We start from the raw sequence: 24,538 nt of genomic DNA on the forward strand, positions 1-24,538 counted from the left end.
GGACTGAAGTTAAGGTTATTGTTAGGTATTTCGATATTAATTAACTACAGTAATAAATATAACAACGGAAGGTCCTCACAAATCTAGCAAAACTAATATATGTGTGTGTGTGTGTGTGTGTGTTTACATGTGTGTGTGTGTAATTGGAGAGAGATGGGAATATATATACCGGACAAGAATGCAGGACCACACACACACCTCACACACCCAACATCATCTCATGTTTAAAAGAGAGAAGTAAAGTAGCCATTACTGATATGAATATTAATGATAACCTGTTCCAGTGTTTTTGTAGTTGATGAGGAAAATTCAATCGCTCTGTTCTTCATAAAGATTTTAATAGCAGGTCCAGTTATATTTTCTTAGTATACCCAGGGTTAATTGTACTATGTTATTATACGTACATATTATTTTGGGATATTTAAACTTTACTTCAGTGTTATTGAAGTTGAATACCTGTATTTATTTATTTCCTTACTATCACTATTTATTTACTCGTTACAAATCTCAGAGGTCTCTTCTCTTCTGCTTGCGTAGTACTGAGATGGCTTGTGGTGGAGCAGTATGGATTTCTGCATGAGATTGTTCATGGTAAAAATGATAGAAATGAACAGTGGCAGCATGTCTTTATTTCAGCTGTTCAACAACTAATCTTCATAAAGTCATTATTAACGACTCCATACATTTTAAATTCTGCTGAAATACTAATTACCTCTTTGAAATGACCAGTGATTAAAAAAAAGTTATTTGACAGATATAATCCAATTTCCCATTGATTTGTTCACGTTTCTAGATTTTGCACAGTCATGGCTTGCGCACTGCCTTAATTAGCTTCCATAGAGTTATTATTGCATATGATCATAGTGGTCAAAATAGGAACTGCAACCAGTGCTAATAGAGATCCATGGGGCAGAAATCATTCTGGCTCATGCTTGCACTATGAACATTTTAAGTGGAGGTGGAGCAGTCAGGGCAGTTAATGACAGGGTAGCCAAATTGTGCAAGTTTATAAATAATCCATGAGCACCAAGATTTTGATTTATACCAAATAATCTGAATTAAATGTAATAAGTTTCCACAGATGAGCAAAGTGTAAGTACATACATTGTGTCTATGAGGTACAAAACCATTTCTGTTGTAAAATAGAGTATATTGTAAAGATTTCGTGAGGGAAAGAGGGATTATGGAGTGGATAATGTTGGTGCAGTCAGAAATATGTGTGAATTCCTTGTTTCCCCTGCGTATGGCTGAGGAAAAAAAAAAATTTCCCTTTTCCAGTGCCCAAATTGTTGGGCTAGATTCAGGTATTTCATGTGGTTTTTGAAATGTAGTTGGGCTGGAAATTTTGCTGAAACCTGTCAACCCTGGTTAATGATATTACCTCCGCTCAAGGCGAGCTGCTGAACTGTGAGCTGGATCATGGTATGCTGTCAACTCGCAACTGCCTGTTTGTGAGATATTAAAAAAAATTCACTAGATAGTAGTCTATGGCATAAGTCAAGCCTCTTAGATATTGTTTGAGGCTGTTTAGTATTGTTATTAATGTTGGTTTGCCCCACCCAAAATTGTGGCCATGATTTTGGTGGGGCTGCTGAAAATGTAATGCTGGAAATGAAATAATACTTTCAGAGTGATACTTGGAACAAGACCTATCTCTGTCACTGACTATGTCCAAAACCACAAAGTAACGTACTGAATAGTATGTCAAAACATTTTCTCACTAATGAGGGTATAGTATTAACTTTAGCAGTGTGTGGTTTTGAATGTCGACCTTTGCTTGGACAATCACTCACAGAGAGAGAGAGAGCGAACGAGAGAGAGAGAGAGAGAGAGAGAGAGCACAGCAGGCCAGCATGGAGTGACGAAGAGAAATGGATGAATGTTTAATATCAAATTATAAGCTGATTAGGAGTGCTCATTCTTCTCTCAGTAGAAGAGTAAACAATATAGCATCACTATACTAACATTGTGCTCTAAATGCTCAGTATAACTCTTAATTGAGCTTCAGCCACAGAAGAGGAAAGACTCCAATAGTCCGAAATTACTCACATGTACCATCACCTCTCTCTCAAACACATTTTGTTTGTTTGTTGTATAGTTACAGTAAGAAAATGATTGAAAACTATGTTAAAATAAATTATGTTGTTAATGATATTTATTGAGAGTCCTTTTCCTATCTCAGGCAACACAAATGTCCATCCATCCATCCATCCATCCGTTTTCTGTACCGCTTATCTTACACATCGCTTATCCTACACATCCTACTTATCCACCCATCGCAAGGCAAAATCACACACCCAATTTGGAAATGCCAATCAGCTTACAATGCATGTCTTTGGACTGGGGGAGGAAACCGGAGTCCCTGGAGGAAACCCCCGAAAAACTGGGAGAACATGCAAACTCCATGCACGCAGGGCAGAAGCAGGATTCGTGGTGTGAGGCAAACATAAATGTCATTTAGACAAAAATAGATGCTGGAAATACCTGTACGTTTCAACGGATTACACAGAAATTAATGACTATAAGTAATACTTTAAATATGGATATATTTCCTGTTTAAATAGTATTTGAACAGTGAAATTTATTTTGGCGGCTGTAATACATCGCGTACATTAACTCTGTTAACATACTGATTTGTGAAATAAGAAGTGTGCTGGTGATAACTGTGCACTTACTTTTCTTGTTGCAGGTAAATGTTAAGGAAGGGAATCTATTTTCGCTCAGTGATATTCTTTTGTTTACTAGTATGCATTACTCTCTTTTCAAATTCTTTTGAAGCAGTTTCTTATTAATGCTTAATTTGATCTAAAAAAGAGAGCTGCTTCATGTCACGACTACACAACCCCCCACTGCGCTTTCTAATATCTTTACAATAGAGAGCTCTTGTTCCATTTCAGACAATACATGGAAAAGATACAATAAGAGCGAGTGCACGTTAATGTATGTAGCGAGGAACGTAGCCCAGCGGTCGGCGCTGTGTGTATTAGAGAAATAGAGAGAGATCTTACCGGTCAATTGGCTTTCTCAGAATATACAATACACTGCAGGAACACTCGTTTCAGTTCCTGTTTGTCTCACAGTTTCACAAAGTGGTTTCCAAGTATCCCGGGGATCCGTGAAGCATAGACTGAACCCAAATGTTGTTCCAGTGGTGGAAATCAAGTCACAACATACCATTACCAAAGTTGCTATATTTCTTATTGACCTCTTATAATTACTAGCATGTTTAACTGGTTTCTTGAATTGAGCGGGTTTAATCGAAATCTCAATAATTAAAAACAAAAAACAAACAAAAACGTGGGCGTGTAAATAATGTCAACTTGAGTGACAGTTTAATAAAATATTTTCTGTAAGTGGGAAGAAATAAAAAAAACTCTTTTTCTCTAATAAATATCCATAATATATTTGTACATAGGCTGATATCATCAGCTACAATGCCGTTGACTAATAACGTTGAATAAATAATAACATTACAATGAATACACTACTGCAATACAATATTGTGAATTCTTTATGCTTTATTTATTCATTGTTCATGTTTTAGTGCTCTGTTTAGACATAGTATTTTAGCAAATGGCTAAAATGTTGTTGACATTCATTCTTTGGTTAGCAAACACGTATAAACACGATGGGCAATATCGAGGTCAAAAATGATCAAGGTCATGTCCATATATTGTACGATAACATAATTATCATGACAGGCCTAATTGTACACATTTTTATTTTTAAAAAGAGGGGGTTTTGAGTGGGCCTTACCACTTTATTTTCACATTTTTTTATTTTCATATTCATATGTTCAGAGGATAGTGTTAATAGGATATTTACAGGATAGCGTTGACACCTAGTCCTGGAATAGGCTCCATATTCACTGCAACCCTGATCAGGATGAAGCCGTTACAGAGATGAATTAATGTTTTTGTTTTTTTAATAGCTATATATTTTTATATATATTAATAGCCTTATGGAATACCCTGTGTAGTGAGCCTATAGAGTGAATAGGAAGGCCAAACTGGGTGCTGGGGTGGCTTAATAAAAAAAAAAGAAGCTAATATTGCTTCTGTGATTGTCTTTTCATTAGAAAAAAAAGGTTTATGAACACATATTGTAGTGGTTTTGCATATATTTGCTGTCTAGAATTATAGGCTAATTATTATTAAAAATAGATTTGATTACTGAATCTTTGAAAGTAATTATGGAAGGAATGTGATGTCTGTAGTGTGTACAGTAGACAGACGTCAGCTTTGCACTTAGTTTGTCACCCACACATGCAGGTGTGCTTACTTATTTACTCTGCTTAGAGGATTGAAAGCCTCTATTCAGAAGAGTTTGTGTGTGTGTGTGTGTGTGTGTGTGTGTGTGTGTGTGTGTGTGTGTGTGTGTGTGTGTGTGTGTGTGTGTGTGTTTATGCCTAATTCACCTGGTCTGTGTTCTAGTTGAAGCGTGTATATGCTTGTGTGGAGTTTTTTCAGTGTCTTATTTCTTCACACTTGATTTCATCACAGCGATTTGGATTTGAGTGATGTGGTGTGGTCCTGCTCCATTCCATTTCATTTCTCCAATAGAGCACTTGATATAAAAAAAAGTGGATGGCTGGAAATATGCTCTCACTTTATATATCCAGTATTTTTCAATGTCTGTTCCGTTTTCAATTGCACCCCAAGCCCCAGGTTTGCTCATCTATTTGAGAAAATCTCTGCCATATAAGTTGTCTCGAGACTCTTAATGTAAAAACCTGTAGCTCTGAATTGTAAATGTGTGCACCCGGACCGTGGTACACTGTGAGGAATGAGAAGCAGAGCCAGACTCTTGGGGTATTGTAGACATTTCTGAGGTATGTTACTGTGGCTTGGTGAGTCGCTGAACCAAGAGTCAGGCATTTTTCTGCCTGGGCCATCTGTCAGATGCTGGACCACAGCTGAGGGAACAGTAAGCAAGCTGCCATGAGACCTCCACACAAGAGGAGAATGAGCAGAAAGCACAGGAACTCCTGCAACTACATGTAGTGGCCTGTTAGCATATCAGGAGAAAAAACTTTCTACAAGTTGTACTTTCACACGGAAAAAGAAGCTTGGAATTTAAAAAATGCTTATCCAAGGATATACACAGAGAAAAGTTCAAGAGTTGAAAAGTACTTTTGTAATATATTTTTCTAGCCAACTGTAAGACTGCTATTATTTTCCCACTTCCTGCAAGGCTTAACATGACTGCCTGACATGTCTATATTCAAACTGACAATTACCAAAGTGCCTTCGGGCTTGAAGGTATGCGACAGCGTGGTGATGACCTGTATGAAATGTGCTCTGCATGCAGGAGATTATAGGCATGGAGAGAATTTCTGTAGCTAGGGAAAATCTGTATATTTCATCTGAATTGTACGCCGATCAGCCGTAACATTATAACCACCTGCCTAATATTGTGTAAGTCACAACATTAGCGCCACCAAAACAGCTCTGACCCATTGAGGCACGGACTCCACAAGACCTCTGAAGGTGTGCTGTGGTATCTGACACCAAGATGTTATCAGCAGATTCTTTAAGTCCTGTAAGTTGTGAGGTGGGGTGTCCATGGATCGGACTTGTTTATCCAGCACATCCCACAGATGCTCTATCGGATTGAAATCTGGGGAAATTGGAAGCCAAGTAAACACCTTGAACTCTTTGTTCCTCAAACCATTCCTGAACAATGTTTGCAGAGTGGCAGAGAGCATTATCCTGCTGAGGCCATTAGAGAATACTGTTGCATTGTTTGCTTGGTCTGCAACAATGTTGCAGTTGGGTGTACTTGGTCTGCAACACCGCTTAGGTGGGTGATATGTGTCAAAATACATTTGTGGCCTTTAAGAATGCACGTTTTTTCACGCAGTTTCATGTGATTCGTTTCACGTGATCATGTGGTACACTGTTTCACACAATAACCAGCAGGTGGCGCATGGAGCAACATACTGTAGCTGAATGCAGTAAAATAAAAAATTGAATGTGTGGTCGAATGATTCACAAAAATATTACATTTCCCATCAAAACTTATGATGAACCCAGTTTAAACAAGTATCTAATTACAAGATTTAAGAATATAAAGTAACCGGGCTCGAGTCTCGTAGTACAGGTACAATAGCTATAGTATTTAAATTAACATAGCTACAGCATGTGGACTAGTATAGCGGAGTGGCAACATGCAGGGTTTACTATGCCAGCGTCTGGTGTTCGAGTCCCAGTTCATTTTAGTATTTTTTAAATGATGCTGATAGTTGGGTCTTCCTCATTTTTAATTTTTTTAGCTGGAAACACCCACAGATGCCTTTCCTTTCAGCCGAGAGAAAGTTTGAAATTATGGCTCTGTGTCATGCATGGGGTTTATTCATGTAAAAAAAAAATCAGGTTACTGGTGCTGCCATCCTTATGGAGGTCTGCAAATAGAGTCTCTGGATTTTCTATTAGTCTCTTGTTTTTGTAAACTTTCCGTGCAGTTTCATTTGAAATATCTTTTGGGTAGTTCAGTGGAATGGCCTCCACACTTTGGGTTTAGGGTGTCGGTTTAGGGTTATGGGCCATTTGCACCTGTGCTTGGGGTTGGGTGTGGATAATTCCTGCTATTGTTTTGGCCAAGATGCTTTCACACCTCCAACATGTAGATTGGATGGTCAGACAGAGCTGAACACTCATGGTGCAACTGTTCAGTGGGGATAAAGACATAACGATGGAAAGTAAAAGTAATAATATTAATGATTACTTGAGTAAGAGTAATAAGTATACGATGGGAAGACTACTCAAGTTACTAGTTACTCCGGATATGATTAAAATCAAGGGAAATCATGACTTTCAGACTACATGTGTGTGTGTGTGTGTGTTTGTGAATGAGGTCAAACTGAAAAAACACTAAAGTCACCATTTTATCATCTGTCCTTGTGGCAGCAGAAGCGGATGGTCGTGGACGGAGGTCAGGGACCAGCGCAGCAGTTTTAATGAAGTGCTTTTTTGGAGGTTCCTCCAGTTCTGCATACCATCCTCGGTTTCTGCTTCCCTCTTGCTCTTCTGCGCAATCTGAACCAAGAAACATGACAAGACATTTTCATCAGTATCATGTATAAGCATGTCTGATCTGCTACTCCAAGTGCTCATTTGCTGTACTCTACACAAAGTAAAGAAAATAGAAACGTTCAGACCTGACGCAGAGGGTTGGCATGTCCTCTCTTACCATGGCTACAGTAGTTATGATCCAAAGACATTTCAGGGTTTTGCAGTACAAATTGTAAAGATTTCAATAGAGGGTAAAATAGGCCGTTTGCGACTTCATAGAGTGCTTAGTTTGGTTTATTCATCAGTATGCCATCAATAAAAGAACCAGACAGAATTTAGAGATGATTCACCTCTAATCATTCACAAATTATTATAAAACGTATCATGAATTATTCATTTATTTGTACTCAAGTATTACACCCCGTCCCCCCTTTCCACACACACAAGCACAAAAGCCAATCACATTTTAACATCCACATGAATACCAGGACCCAAGGTTTCCCAGCAGGACTTTGCCCAGAGCGCCACATTTCCTCCATCTTAAACGTGAACTGTCACAATGTTCAACTCTCAAGCCAGAGCAAAAGGACAGTCGTCATCTCAATGAGCTTATCCTTGCCTCTGTCTCCTCTGGCTTGTTCATTACGGATTTAAATCTACATATGGATTTCTGTAAAGCTGCTTGGTGACTCTGTGTTTAGAGTAACACTAAACAAGTCCTTAAATACAAAGACATTTTTATTACATTAAATTCTTATTTAATTGCCAGTAGTGGGTGTACGGTAATAGAAACTGTAGTAAAAGCACTCCACATGTTCAAAGATTTTGAACTGGCAGTCTGTGTGCACAATTAGAGACTAGGACTAAATATTTCCATGCACAGTTTGTGTTCATCAGCCATCAGCGTGCATTTCCGACCACAGCACTGCTGCTGGCTGGATATTTTTGGTTGGTGAACTGTTTCTCAACCCAGCAATGACATAGGTTAAAAATCACAGCAACCCTGCTACAACTGATGAACATGTACGTGCGCAACACAGACACGTGAAATAGTGGTCGCTTTGTAAAGATGAATGTTGAAGGAAACTAAATAATAGGAACAATGCAAACGAACCTAGAACTTAATAATAAGTATTGGAGATCATTTCTGTGTGTGTGTGTGTGTGTGTGTGTGTGTGTGTGTGTGTGTGTGTGTCAAAATCACTGATGTGTGTCTGTGTGTCCTGGAATGCCCTTGTAGCGAAGGCTGTTTAATGTCAGCTCAAGTTGATCATATATTTGCGTGTGAGGTCATTTATATTTATAGAAATTCGAAAAAGTGGATTTGTCACACAAATTAAGAATAGTGTGTGTGTGTGTGTGTGTGTGTGTGTGTGTTTGTGTGTGCAGGCGGAGCCGAAAGCCTGAGAACACGTGCCGTGTTGGGATTGTAAGATCCCCCCATGGGCCATTTCACGCGCTGACGTACTGGAAGGAGAACACAGGAACTGAATCTGAATGAGGTGTGCTGGGATTGACAACACACACACACACACACACACACACACACACACACAATCCTGTATTATATCCTATTGAGGACCTTCCACTAGCATAATAATTAATGTAGATGATATATGACACCTAAATCTAACCCAAACCTTAATCTCAGTAACCAAAATGGAAACCTTTCGACTCTTTTAGTTTCTCAAATAAAAGCTGCAGATTTCCTCATGGGAACCAGACAAATGTCCCCACAAGATAAAAACCTGTCAGATATTCCATGACCACATGCCCACACACAAATCTGTGGTCCTTGAGATCTGTAATCCTTCCTCTGTTTTCCCCATAACTCAAACGATTGTACGGTAAAATATTTGAACACACATCACACAGTTTAATGAGTAATCTGACCTGCCAAGTGCAATTCTGCTAATAAAGTGCGTTCCTGTTTATTATGTATGCATGTGCTCTATTTACGGCGCGGCGCGGCATGATTGGGGGTTTAATGAGGACACCATGGCAGCACGGCACTCCGTCTCTGAGTTAGTGTAAAGAGTGTGCTCGTTACAGCACTAACCTTGTTGGCCTATCATCCTGAGCTGTGATTGGTGCAACCAAGGTGCAGGTCTGCCTGGCAACAGAGCGAGTGTTTACCAAACAACGCTACGCACTCATGAGCACAGAGCCGTGCTTTTGCAAAACACCTCCAGGAAAATCCAGCCGCTCTCTTCCTGTGGCGGGGAAAAATGTGCCTTCATGATTCACGTGTAGTGTGTAGAGGAAAACAGACCGAGCAAACACTCTCTCTCTCTCACACACATACACACACCAACATAACACAGTGTGATTATTAAACGCTTCAGGCAAGTCTAATGTCAATAGCCTGTTATCCAGTAATGTGTTCATTTGTGTGAGCTGTACATGTGCATGAAACAGTTCTTCTCTTTATAAACATTAATTTTGTTCATTTTTTTTTTACATGAGATACTGCAAATTAAACGAAGAGTATTAGTCGAAACAAAAATTGCATACGCTTAAAATTAAATAAAAAAAGGCCTCAAACTGAAAAATAAATAAATAAATAAATCTAATGTATACCAAGTAGATATTTATCCATTACTTTTAGTCCATTTATTGAAATTCATACTTTTGGTTTGGTTCCTCTTTGGTTTGGTTAGATTTCAGATTGCAACAACATTAAACAAACCAAAAAGCAAAAACAGTGAATGTGTACGGCTGAAAACATACCTGCAAAACTCTTTCATTCATTAGTCAGAAATACAGCAATAGAAAAAGGTAAACCAACACTTGCAAAAAAGACGTTAGCAAGTAAAATGTCCTGAATATGGCAAATGCAACAAATATTTCTTTACTTGATTTTTTTAAACAAATATATGATTATATCTAGATATTTCTATACTTATTTAAAGCTAGAACTTGTTTTATTCTATTGGTAGATAATTTTGCGTATTTCAAGTATTTATTTCTAGAAAGAAGAAAAAAGATCTGCCAATAGAATAAGATCGTTTTAAGCTTGAAATGATTAAATATGTCTAGAAATAGGCTTAATGTTCTCATATGTTACATAATATTCGAATAAATCCTTCATTCAAGATATCTTTAATGCGAATAGCCACGCTGAAGACTCAGAATGTTTTTGTTGTTGTTTTGTTTTGTTATATTGTCTTATGTTTTGCAAGATATACCAACATTTAATTTATAACTTCTTGGAATTTTTCTTCATTGGTAAATAAATTGTAAAATGGAGGTGATTTTCTTCTTCTTCTTCTTTATTTATTTATTTGTTTATTTATTTTTTGAACCAGAGCTCATGGGGATTTCAAACTTTTTCATCTAACCACACAACAGAAATGGCACACGATATTGATTATACACGTAATGATATTTAGTTCAGCTGAGGATGAATTTGGAACATCTAAAATATGTACCACAACGTGTGCAATGTTTTTCATTCAATTACAATTACAATATTACAAATAAATGATACAATAAACTATTTAGATTGATGACATGCAGAATGTAGTCATTTTCTTCAGTCATGTGTTTATCATTAGAGGATCTGCATCATATTATGTGACATGGAGAGCGTGTTTATTACACATTCTGCTGTAGAATTCAGCCACGTTTTCATTTGGATCAGTTCATACAGTGTGACAAGCGATACTCCTGAAAGACTGATGAAATCGCACAACGGTTTAATAGTGAAGTTAGTCGATGTTGAAGTACAGAAATGATTCTCATGATTCTCACAGAAAAGCTTATTTTGATATAAATATCATATTGTTAAAGCAGCTGCCCCTAATGGCAGTGCCTCTAGTGTTATACATTTGATCATGCAACAGATTATTCTGATAGCATGGTGAGATTTATTATTTCATAAGCTCGATTAGCTGAGATGGTTTAACTTTATGAGGAGGTATAGACATGTTGAGATGGTTATTACTGAATATTGTCGTTTAGTGTGTTTGGCAATTCCTGTGTCTTGGTCATTAATTTTTGTGAGCTGTGTGATTAATTATGTGGAGTTGTAGCGTTTCCTCTTCTACTCTGGTTGGGTGTTGATTGGTCTGGGTGAGTGAATGCCAAGGCTGCCTCCTGCTGTGTGTGTGTGTGTGTGGGGGGGGGGGGGGGGGGGGGGGGGGGGGGGTGTCAGCATGTACTTTGGACAATGGAAATGTGTGTTGTCTGACACTTTTGATGATCAGGGGATGTACAAAAGTGTGTCTATGGTTTCAATTATTCTCTCTCTCTCTCTCTCTCTCTCTCTCTCTCTCTCTCTCTCTCTCTTTCTCTCTCTCTCTCTCTCTCTCTCTCTTTTCTGGTTTTCTAGAGCCCCTAGAGGGGCCTAAGTACAGTCTCTTCTTCAGTGAAAGGAGACGTACAATGTTTGTAGATGATTTCAATGATTCTCTCTCTCTCTCTCTCTCTCTCTCTCTCTCTCTCTCTCTCTCTCTCTCTCTCTCTCTCTCTCTCTCTCTCTCTCTCCTCTGGTTTTGTAGAGCTCTACTCTGCCAGAGGGGCTTAAGTACAGTCTCTTCTTCAGTGAAAGGGCACTGGCCTCTGAAGGTGTGTGGTGAAGCATAGCAATTAATCACACTGCTATTGGTTCTCTTCTTGCTCTCTTGATATTTTCTCTGAAGTTTAAAGCTCTAAAACATAGTGTGTTTGTTTTCTTTTTTTCCTACACTGTGCAGGAAGGCCAGACGATTTTTTTTTCTTCAGAGACAGTGTTTCATTTTCCCGATTATTGTTGCACTCGGTCATCTGTTGCGTCCCTCATGGGTTCAGTGCATGTTCCAAATTAGATTACAAGCCACAAGGAGAATTAACATTTGTACAGAGGTGGTAAATGAACCCACATTCAGGTAAAAGTGCAACTAACCATCTGAAGTACAGCTTCAAATTATTCACTCAAATTAAAATACATATAAACACATAAAGTAGGAAAATAAATAAAGTACAAGAAAGAATCACAAAAGAGAGCTGATCACAGACCCATTTTAATGACTGATGTTAAATTAATGCCTTTTACACCAAAGAACTGGGGAACGTGGGAAAACATTGCCAAAGGCTAACTAACAACAGCTATATTCCTAATATCGCAAATGTTAGCTAGCATGATGATAACTCTGACCATACAAACTAGCTGAATGCCAAAAGTGTGTGGACAGAGTTGGTCACCCCTTTTGGTGTTATAATAACCTCAGCTCTTCTTAGAAGGCTTTCCATTAGATTTTGGAGTGTGGCTGTGGGGATTTGTGCTCATTCAGTCACAAGAGCATTAGTGAGATCAGGCAGTGATGTTTGGTTAGTTCTAGTTCATCCCAGAGGTGTTCAGTGCATTTGAGGTCAGAGCTCTGTGCAGGACATTCCACATCAAGTTGTTCCACATCAGCCTTGGCAAACCATGTCTTCATGGAGCTCACTTCATGCATAGGCGCACTGTCATGCTGAAACAGGTTTGGGCTTCTTAGTTCCAGTGACGGAAAATTGCAATGCTACAGCAAACATAGACATTCTAGACAGTTGTGTGCTTCCAACATTGTGGCAACAGTTTGAAGAAAAACCACACATGGGTGTTATGGTCAGGTGTCCACAAACTTTTGGCCATATAGTGTAGCTGTCACAATACAATTGATAAATACAAAGTGCATGTAGCAGTAAGACTCATTCGTGCCATCACGTCCCTTAGATATTTAAAGGAAGCTGACTGATAACTTTACAGACGTAGTGAGTGGAACATATCGATTTTTCTTCTGAACTGTAGTCAAAAGTATTACGGGTGGTGGGCAGATCATTAGCGTTTGCACCTGGGACAAGCAGATTTTGTGTTTGGGTCTTTCATTTTTTTTGTTAATAGTTGAAAATTCACGGTGGTGCGATGCATCTTGATGCTGTATCTATAGTGCAGCTTCAGAATCCCACTGCCTGCTGCACTACACACATCAGCTAAGGTACGGTCTGGTTGACGTTAATTTGTGCACACAGATGACAGACTGTCTTTTCAGCATTAGCAACATGTAGGTATGTGAAAATACCAAAGAAATAGCAAGCAAAACAGACAGATTTGAACAATAATATTTATGTACGATGCGAGGACAGAACACTGTGGATAAATTGCTTGACTTTGTGTCAAGGTCACAAAACATGATGGGTTACATTCAATACTTTGTAAGAAGAATATAATACTCCTATATTCTTTGGGGCGGATTTGGTGATATGGGGGCCCGAGGAAAAATATAGGAATGGGGCTCTATTCAGTTGGGGTTGGAGAAGAGGGCTTGCATTGATGCTACTGAAATAAGAGCATACGTTACTTAGCATTAATAATAAAAAAATATATAAAAGTTTGCATTTTTTAGGGGCCCTTGGCTTCTGGGGGTCCAAGGCAGTGGCCTAGCTTTGCCTGGCGCTAAGTACGCACCTGCTCTTAGTTCGTATTAATGCACTTAACTAGCTAAGTAGCTTAACAGTATCTTAACTAACACTTTTTAGCCTTGTTGCTTAGTTTTCTGGGCCGTGAAAAAACAGGACTGGGTAGCACTCTCGAACTTTTAGGTGAAGGAAAAACTCAAGTACAGATCTGCAAAATGAGACTTAAGTACAGTAAGAAACTTTAGAGACTTCCCTAATGTGCATTGGTGATCTCTAAGCAGTACATCATGCAATAAAAATACGTGTTTACCACAATCTGTATTTGGCAACTCGGAACGAATCGTGGGGAAATTTATAACTAGGACTTTCACATGCACTATGCTTATTTTAACTTTCAGCAAGCCGTCTATTAACTCATAACTCACAACTAATGTGGAGTACTGTGTCTTTTTGGGGTTTTTTTTTTTTTGCACTGTCCACCTGCCCTTTTAAGATCGAGATCTCATTTATAGTTTATGGAAAGCACCCGGTGGGCCTTTAAGAGCTCTGTTACTCCAGACATGAGGGATGCGTGTGCATGTGTAGGCCTCAGTGAGTGTGTCAGGACAGTGGTGCTATTCTTGGCTGGCTGAGGGAAGTCTTGGCTCTCTAATGCATGGGAAAAGTGTTCTTGGCAAGCGGAGCAGAGGCATTCCATTGTGGCTCACTCTTTCTCTCCTTCTCCACTTAAAGCCATGTGGACGCTCACGGCTCTGAGTAAAGCACTGGACAGAGAGAGAGAGAGAGAGAATGCTGTTGTGTTACTGTCTTCTCTTTAACTTGTGAACCCTTAGTCACACACATTTACACATCATACTTTCTCCGGCAGTAAAACAGACACCTGTTTTGTATCCCCAGGCCAGTTGTTGGTGTTCTTGTGTTCTCATGGAATAAGAGCTCAGAGTTCCAGATCTCCCTGGGGTTAACACTGCCGCCATGAACACTTTCAATAGCAGGTCACTTCTGTTCATGGGAAGTGTTTGTTAGCAATAGGTTCTGGACTTTCAGAGAAAGCACACAATTACAAAAAGTGATGAAGTCATTGTTGAATCTTTGAGCATGAATGTGTATGGTAGACTGGGAAAACCCATCAGATGTTGCTGTGGCTGAAGTCTGGAAAACAGAACGGCTGGGTTTTGGCCAGAATATAGGTTTTGATTTCAATTCAGTTTTATTTGTATAGCGCTTTTAACAATAGATATTGTCCCAAAGAAGCTTTAAAGAAAAGTATAACTTCAGGATATAGATTTTAAATGTATAAATTTATCCCTAATGAGCAAGCTAGAGGCGACGGTGGCGAGGAAAGACTCCCTGAGACGATATGAGGAAGAAATCTTGAGAGGAACCAGACGCAATAGGGAACCCATCCTCATCTGGGTGACACCGGATAGTGCGATTATAAATAAATCCCTTCTATAACTGTGCTAATACTACATGGTCAAATAGTGCAGCTGTGTAACCAGGAAATTCATTACAGTTTTCACATAAAGTCTGTTTTGTTGAACTTATCCACTGTTCACTGATGGAGACTTGAGTGCAAAACTGTTTGTGGCAATTGTCAGCCTAAAGGGATTTCTGCCTGTTACATACTTTGACACCTCTTCTTTAAGAAGCCATAAATATATTTAATCAAATAATATGATCATGTTGGATACTGTGCATCTGCCTACAACTTTCATCAAGGTGTTTGATATTAACATTCCATAGAGAAATGGACCTAAGCCTAATCGACTCAGGTTGTTATCAGAAATTGGCTGTCAAATATCCATGATGCAATCAGAATTAATTCTTTCTCCCTTTTCACTTTTTTTTGGGTAACCTGACTTTTAAAAAGAAACTTATTTGTTAACACAAGATTCCAAAAAGAAACATTTTTCTGTTTGGAATAGGGCTGGGCGATATAATATTGATATCATGATACCACGATACACTTTTCTGAGATATCGTTGGTATGTTGATGTATTATTGTATGTTTTTAATAATTACAAATTAAATAGTAGTGAATGGATGCCCTTGATTTGACATTTAAAAAATATTTTAATTAATCTTTATCTTTGAAGGCATTAAAGAAAACTATCGTCAAACTCACTTTAACAGTTTTTTGTTTATTTTACTACTGTTTTGCAGACAGTTTGTTAGCTATGCATCGTGATATGCATTGTGTATCATAGATGTATACACAAGTATTATGATATGATATTTTTGTCATATCTCACAGCCTTGGTTTGTAGTAAAATATTGTAGAAAAATTGGAAATGTCACCAGGTGAAAAGTTTTCCCAGGCCACTACACATATTAGCTCATCTGCATTTTATTAATGATTGAGTTATCAGGCTTAATTTTTACTTAAGATTTATCTAATTAAAAGAAAATTTGCACATAATCTTGTTAATATTGTAGCACTATACAGTAGCTGGCTTTAATCTAGCACCTTTAAAATCAACATAAACTGGAAACCATTACTTTTTTCTACCTGTACCGTGACAACCCTAACAATTTTAAGGTTAGCATAATGTTATTTTGCTTATATATAAATCAGATTTTCTGAGGTTGTACATACATTCAATAAACATATTTAAATACTGATACTGATGATGAATCCGTGAGTATCAGCTGATACAGATACAAATCCAATATTTTTTTCCTATAAAATCTACTAAGCTTTAAAATGATTGGATAACATTTAATAATAATAATAATAATAATAATAATAATAATAATAATAATTCAGGGAACAATACATGGTAAATAAAGTATAAATAATATTTTAAAAATCATTCCTAACAAAAAATACAAGCAAGTCTCTTTATATGTAAAGATTTACAGTTCCAAAAAATTCCCCTCTTTTCCATTTGTTACTGGATCGGATCAACTTTTTTTCTCCCTCCAATATACAGTTCAGTTCAAGGCTGACTTTTTCAACAAACCTGTTCAAACTGTAGTGATCAGCTTGAATACTTCTGAATGAAAATGAAGATGTGGATGAGAAATGATGTACAGCTTTATCAGGTTTATCCCATTCAGGTTTGATTGGATGTACCAGAGCCATATTGATAGCTGGAGGTTTGGAGAAGTAGAAGCAGGTGAGACATGACGTGATACTATTTAACCATATTCTAATACTGAGAATAAATTTACAGACAGGCAGATGCTGTTGCAATTTGATGGAAAATGACATCAGAATGAGAATTTTGTCTTAAAAGTGGTTGATTTCAGATTTAAGGTTAACATGCTGACTTGTGTTCAGAAAGACAGTAACTCTGAACTGTCCTGTGGTTTTTAGCTTCAGATCTATGCTTCTTGCTGTGATCGGACCACCCAGAGCACATCAGTGAGTGGGAATTTCCTCTGAAGTCTGCGGCAGACCTCTAGTTCTCAGAGTGATGTGTCATTGCACCTTGAGCCACCTCCCATCTGGCCAGGCTGAAAAAATATCAGACAGCTAATGGAAAGTGACTTAATGTTTTCCAGGTTGCTGTTAGAAATGAAGCAGCGATGCTCTTAGCTGTGGTGAGATTACAGTGAGGAGACTTTACTAATATTCTACACTTTACCCACAGGGAGAAAAACTGCTAAACCCGGGTAAAGGGGTTAGTGAAAGTGAATGAGTGGGTATTTATATCGCAGCACTGTTATATTTTCAAATCTGATTGGTTAGATGCTTAGATGCACAGCTTTATATTAATGCGGTCTTCATAATACATTATTGTTTCTATGGTAATAACTCATTCCGGGATATTTATAGCAGATGCTCCACAAAATCTAAATTTAATAATAAAATACAGATTTGGCAAAATCTTTTTTGTTTTTTTGTTGTTTTTTTTAAATCAAAGAACATGCATGATCATTGATACAGTGAAGCTTTCTGTAAGGAGATGTTTAGTTAATGCTTGTGGAAGGAGTCTCCAGTGTCAGTACTTTGTAACAGACAGCAAGGTTTCCGCTATGGGAACGTTTTCAGGACAGAGGGTCTCACAAGTTGAGCTAAAACCAGGCTGGCTGAAGGGATGACTGTTCATAGCAGTTATAACACGACATTAAATGTAACTATAAACGGATTGTAACCACTGACAAATTACTTGGGTACAAGAGGAGTAAACAGTTCCAGACTTCAGTTTCACTCACACCAGGTTATCATCAATTATTTTCCTTTAACACCAATACTCATTATTTTTTATTCCTTGCATAGTGTGCGTGTGCTTGAAAATCTCAGATTCATAAACATACATGCGGTACCTAATCTGTTTCATACATATTTTCTTAAGACGATTTACCTTTACTGATATTGTGTCTAGTATTAGACTACAAAATATTTGCAATTGCGAATGCGAATTTTTAACTCAAATACAGCGAATACAGCAGTGAGATAACATTTTTACATTTACTGCATGCTATATCCTTGGGCCACGTGCAAGCTCTCCAACATTTTCAACGGTTCACAGGCAATACCATTCCTATGAAATGTCTCGTATTTCTGCAGCAACATCAGATTTTTCACCGCCATTGTAAACGCTCATGATTGTAAAGCGTTGTTCTTAGAAAATCCATTAAGCGCTATATTATCCCTGCAAACAATCGCTGCGGGTAAGGAGTTGCACGCTTGCCTTGTGGAAGGTGACACGCTGACCTTCAGTAGGCGTCGCGGGGCTGTCAGAGGGATAGCCAGGACCTGCTGAGTAGGAACCACACACATACACACACAAAAACACACACATACACACACTCCATTTCTCACATTACCCACATTACAATCTAACATGCTCAAAACCTGTACATTCATTATTGAGTATGGGCTTTCATACTCTTGGGCTTTCAGGTCTTGCAGTACCTTTGAGAATTGCAAGAAAGGAAAGTGAAATAATTCACCTTAAAATGTGATCCCAATTGGTTTGTCAAATATTGAAGAAATTGTACAAGAGAAAGGATTGGTATATAACTTATAATGTAGACGTGTACCTCACACCATAAAATGTACTTGAATTCAGTGGAATGGACTTTATTTACCTTTGAGGAGATTAGGGAAGATTTTACACAGAGAATAATGAATACCTTATATAAAATCAAGTTTTCCACTTTCTCTTGTACCTTGTACTAGCTCTGATGTAAGCTCAGAACCTTATCTCTCAGGTACAGTACATGGCTCATGCTGATTCTATTCTGCTTCAGATTTGCTTCTTTGTGTGATGACGTGAAGTGTCAGACTGTCCTGACAAGAGAATTGACTAAATGACTTTGCATGAAGGATGTCATCAGATGTATACTGTCAACATATAACTTAACAGGAGTATGGCAAGGAATGACAAGGTGGTTCAGCAGTTAAAATTCTGATTTTAACTAGAAGTTGTGAGAAATCCCAGGGGCAGGCTGCAGCACAAGTCAGGGTATAAAGTCAATCCCGAAATGTTTGTTGAGAGAAGTTTGTTTTTAGGAGCATCCTAACTAGTTGTACATAAAGTGAACGTAGATCAACACTTTGCACAGGATGATATATTTCACCATCACGAGCCATCATCAGAAACACAATCCCACATCAACAGAAAATGCTACATCCACAGTCGAGACGTGTCAAGATGTTAATGTTTTTACCAGGTGACATTATTCTAATCTTCAGCTGTCCCGTTTCGGGGAGCCTGTGCCCAGTGGAGGAGTTGACAGCCTATCCACATCAAGGTTTGACACGTTGTGCATTCTGATCTGCTCACCTTGGTTGTAACGAGTGGTTATTTGAGTTACTCTAGACTTCCTGTCAGCTCAAACCAGTCTGCCCATTATTTGGCTCTTATTCTCTCATCAACAAGGCATTTCCGCTACAGACCTGCTGCTCACTGGATGTTTTTTGTTTTTTTCGCACCATTCTGTGTCAACTTTAGAGCAGTGGTCACCAACCCTGTTCCTGGAGATCTACTTTGCTCAAGACTTTTGCTTCGTAAATCCGTAATCGTGCCCACCTCAGCATCTACAGTAATCATTGCCTTAAGAAGTTCTTGATCAACTTAAACAGGTTTGTTAGATTTTGATTGGAGATGAAATTTGCAGGAAAGTAGATCTCAGTGAAGATGCTTGATGACCGCTGCTCTAGATACTGTTATGTATGAAAATCCCAGCAGATTTTTCTTTAAATATTCAAACCAGCCCATCTGGCACCAACAACCATGCCACAGATTGTTTGAACATTTACCTGAAACTCTTCACCTGTATCTGTATGATTTGATGCATTGCACTGCTGCCACATGATTGGCTGGCTGGATAATTGCTTGAATGAGCTGGTGTGCAGGAGTTCCTAATAAAGTGGTCATTGGTAAAAACAAGATTTGAACGATGAACTAATCATTCGACTAAAAGAACGACAACTTCTTATTTATTAATCTAGCACTTAGATCAACCTGAAGCACAGCCTGTGAGCTGCAGTTTTGAGCATGACCCAGTCCAGAGCAGTCAGTCTTTCACCCTTCTGTCTCTCTCTGTCTTTTTCTTTCTGCGCCAGGTCATATGGTTCGCATGCTATCAGATTTCATCCTGTTTATAGAGAAGACGGCTGGTGGGGGGTTGGAAAGGGTGGCCTGCTATTCTCCAGTTTATTAGCTCAGTGTTATCTAAATGTTTGATGTGCCACGAATGAACGATCACACAAAAAGGCTCCCAAGATAACAAATAATCCTCACCATCAATTTCTCTTGTCATATTATGGTGGTGTGTGAAGATGCCTTATTTAAGACTTTACAATACACTGAGGTTATTTATTTATTTTTACTTTGCATGTATAATCAGTTGTCTTCAAATGGTCTCATACTGAAAATATACTACAAGAAAAGAGGTTTTCTGATTGATCCAACTAAATGTATCTGCAAATGATTTGCGTCAGTCGGCATTAAACTGTAAACTGTGGAATTTTTTTTAAAACTAGAGAATATTTCTAGAAAATATCGAGTGTATTTGATTGAACAGGCAGTGTATTCATTAGTCAGCCTTGTGGGGTTCAGAGTGGGCTATTGTGGAGCGCAGCAGTGTCCTTAAAGCAATTCCCACAGACTGCCCGCTGCTTTGTCTGGCCTGCTACAGCCCCAGAGAGCCACAATGAAGCCAAGCAAGGCCACATGGAGTGCAGTTGCGTGTTCACCCATCCACCCACAATGAGGTGAGCAAGTGCTCATGGGGCTCTGCTGCAGTTTGGTCCTGTGCTTTTGGACACATTAAGAAACCCACAGCAGGTGTCTAGGACTGAGCAATACTCCACGCTGTGTGGCAGCTCATCTGTGATGTTTCTGAGTGGATGTTTATGTATGTGTTTTTTTACATTACATTCACACTAGCAAGCAACAAAGCGACAGTCGACCGTAAATTTTCTTTATGTACATATACAACACAGCGTTGCAATTTCATCAACAGCAGCAAGAGACAAAATGTCCTATCATACACATGGTCTGACGTTTCACAAATTTAGTTCCTACCTACAGTTAGTTCCCATTTCCTGTTTGTTTCCATGTTTCTTCCAAAACCGAAAGAAATACTTATAACCATGGTTTTATCTTGTCCTCTCGTTTAATGTCCATAGAGACATTACAAACTTTGGAATAAAGTAGCAGACTTTGGTGACTCTGGCGAGTGGCTAATATAGTTAGCATGCTTTGCTAATCTGCTAGCGAAGCTATTACAAAGCCTAGCATGCAACATTTGAATCAAACTTTAAAATATTTTGAACAAAAGGACACTGCAAAAATATCTGAGCAAGTGAAAATGTCTTGACTATAGTCAAATTTATATAGTATTTCCTAGTACAGCAAACCAAATATAAGCTTACTGTCCATCCTTCCATCCATTTTCTGTACCGTTTATCCTACACATGGTTGCAGAGAGCCTTGAGCAGGGGATCCCAGGGGACTTGGGGCACGAGGAGGGGGACACCCTGGACGAGGTGCCAGCCCATCGCAGGGCACAATCACACACACTCACACACCCATTCACACTCTATTAACAATGTAGAGATGCCAATCAGCCTACAACGCATGTCTTTGGACTGGGGGACGAAACCGGAGTATCCAGAGGTAACCCTGCGCATATGATTAAAAAACGTCTAGAAATAGGTTTAATAAACTTATATTTGGTTAATTGTAATCTTATAATAGGAAATACTATATAAATGTCTAAATTCAAGATATTTTCACTTACTAAGATGTCAGTTTGTGCAGTGTGGGCTGTATGTTATACATTTTGGTTACTACCGTTTCTCAAGTGATCTAAACAATCGACAACAATAGTAGTCACTGCACTGGGGTGTAGGTGATGCTGTTTGAGCAACAGGAGTGGAGGAATGCATTGGGGGAAAGTGTTAGTGGAAGCAAGAGTGAAGAAGGTGTGTGTCATCCACATCACGACCGGTATTTGGTAAGTGGCATCATAGTGCCATTAATGTAAAGTTTATAAAACTGTACGGTAGAATAAGCTCACCATGTACACAGCAAAAAGGTCATCCTAGCAAGTGAAAGTATCTTAGATATAGTCAAATTGATCTAGTATTTTCTATTATAAGATTAAAATAAACCAAATATACGATTATTAAACTTATTTCAAGACATTTGTATTCATTTCAAGATTCAAGATTCTATTGGCAGATAACTTTGATTCTTTCTATAAATAAATTCCTAAAATGAGCAAAATTATCTGCCTATAGAACAAGACTATTTCAATCTTGAAATGAGAACAAATGGCTTGAAATACGTTTAATAATCTTATATCTGGTTTATTGTAATCTTATAATAAAAATAACTTGCTAAGATGCTGTTTTTTTTGCAGTGTAGCTGCTCCTGTTGTACAGTGACAGATATGCATCATGTAGCAGTGCAAAGTGCAGAGTGTTTTCTGCCACTTTTATTTCCCCACCCTTGTGCAGAATGTGTGTATCTGGGCATGTTTTTATATCTCAGTGAGGACCAGATGTCCTCACAAGGTTAGGCGTTATCCGACAGTTTTGACCTTGTGGAAACATTTGGCCGGTCCCCATGAGGAAAACACCTTAAAAGAAACCTAAAACTACAGTTTTTATTCAGGATTATATTTAGGTGTATGTGCTGTTATAATTAGTTTCATTAATAATTATGCCAGTGGAAGGTGTTCGCAAGAATAGTAAGACAAATGCATGTGTGTGTTCACGAGTTGGCTGACATCAAGGACCTACCTAACACTCATTTCTAGTTACACCCTCAAACCTGGCTTGGAGAGAGAGAAAGAGAGAGAGAGTGACAGTGTGAGAGAGAGCGAGAGAGATGAAGAAAGTGTGACAGCTCTGAGGTGCTGTTAGCTTGGTTGTTGCTTCTGCTCTCACTCCTTCTCTCACAGTACTGTATTCATCTGGGAGAGGCAGAGCACACACACACACACACACACACACACACACACACACACACACACACACACACACACACACAGACACTACTCAGGAATGTACATCACACAAGCACACGCACTTTTTCTCACCCACAGAGAAATGCAATAAAGTCTCATACAACTTTTCTTATAATAAAGCAATGAAGTGCTCAGACACTTTCCCCATGTCATAATGTGCTGTTTCCCAGGGCAGCACATTATAACATGCATGAAGTTAATCTGTAGCCATTCATCTCCCAGCATGCCTCAGTGTGTGGTCATTACTGTGGGCATTAATGTCTTCAGGCATTCTGTGTACTGCTGGGCCTCTGTGCATGCCGGTTTGTCTGCTCACATAGCTAATGAGTCATCCTGCTTCTGTAAGAGCCACACTTATGATATGTATCATGCCTATGAGCAGCATGTCTGATGATAGTAGAAGTTTGTGTGTGTGTGTGTGTTCACTGTTGTATGACAGTTACAGTACAGGGTTTAAAGGGATCTAATGTGGCAATGCTTTATATAAGTGCGTATGCTGTCTCCATGTCTCATGTACGTACAATCTAAGGCTGTCAAATTCCAAATATTTATTTAATTGCTTTTAATCTTAATGAGTCTATAATATCATACCACAGAGGGGAACATGGTCGTGATTTTGTGGAATGTATATATATATATATATATATATATATATATATATATATATATATATATATATATATATATGTATATATATATGTATGTATGTATGTATGTATATGTATGTGTGTGTGTGTGGAATTAAGAGCAGCCCTGAGTGGCCACATTATGTCCTTTATACTATAGATAGGATGATGGGCATGTCCTTGAGTCCATATATGAAATTCTTCAAGTGTAAAGAAAAAGTTATAGGCATCCATTTGTTCATTTATGCTATTCAAAGACACTCCCACTGGCCTGTGCGCTACACACAGACCCCAGGTGCTTCCAAAGTACTTCTAGTAAAGTCTATGCACACGGTAGCCATTTGGCAACATTCCCAGACAGTTATTTTCAGTCATACAACACCAGACTCCTATCTACTTGATTGGGGCGAGACATACGGTCGGTTCTGTGAACAGCTACCCAATCTAAATTCAACACTTGGAGTCAACTCGAGGCCTAATGAGGAAACTTACCACACCTAACCATGAAACTGCTTATCAGTCAATTGTCCAATACTTTTGAACCTGTGAAAATGGAGGGGAAAATGGTGGGGTCAATGGCTATAATTCCTAAACAGTTCATGCAAAATTTTAAACCCCTTGAATTAAAGCTGAAAGTCTAGACTTCTATCACATTTTGATTGCTTCATTTCAAATCCACTATGGTGGTGTACCAAGGCAAAATTACCAAAATTGTGTCACTGTTTAAATACTATGGACCAGACTGTATAGGCAGCATTGTGTGATTACACACCAAATAAACATCAGTGAAACATAATTACACATAATCATGCATAATTCCACAATGACTTATCATGCATGCATTTCTGTGAAGTCATGCGCATTTAACTGACTTTTATCCAAGGTTTTCATTTGTACCTATTTAATGGAGCCTTTATACTCTATGCTTACGTCAGATGGTGCAATTAAAAAAAAAAGATATAAGTGGAACCCAATGTGGTCTGCTGTTGGAGCCTTTACACCTGAAGGTTTGGCATGTTCTGCCTTCTGAGATGCTTTTCTGCACAGTATGGTTGTAAAGAGTGGTTATTTGAGTTATCATAG

The 24,538-nt window shown here is 38.4% G+C and overlaps 1 protein-coding gene across 3 annotated transcripts in view; it reads left to right on the top strand.

Annotated features, from left to right (window-relative positions):
• The window catches only part of atxn1a (ataxin 1a), a 111,225-nt gene that overhangs the window by 66,720 nt on the left and 19,967 nt on the right, over positions 1-24,538 (top strand). For 2 of the 3 annotated variants that reach the window (XM_017454485.3, XM_053675343.1), the window contains exon 3: positions 8,403-8,515. The exons of the other annotated variant lie outside the window; for it this stretch is intronic. The gene's annotated coding sequence lies outside the window, so the exon portion shown is untranslated. The remainder of the gene's footprint in view (positions 1-8,402; positions 8,516-24,538) is intronic. 3 annotated transcript variants of the gene reach the window in all.

This window comes from Ictalurus punctatus, chromosome 24, assembly GCF_001660625.3.
Source record: "Ictalurus punctatus breed USDA103 chromosome 24, Coco_2.0, whole genome shotgun sequence".
Lineage (NCBI taxonomy): Eukaryota > Metazoa > Chordata > Actinopteri > Siluriformes > Ictaluridae > Ictalurus > Ictalurus punctatus.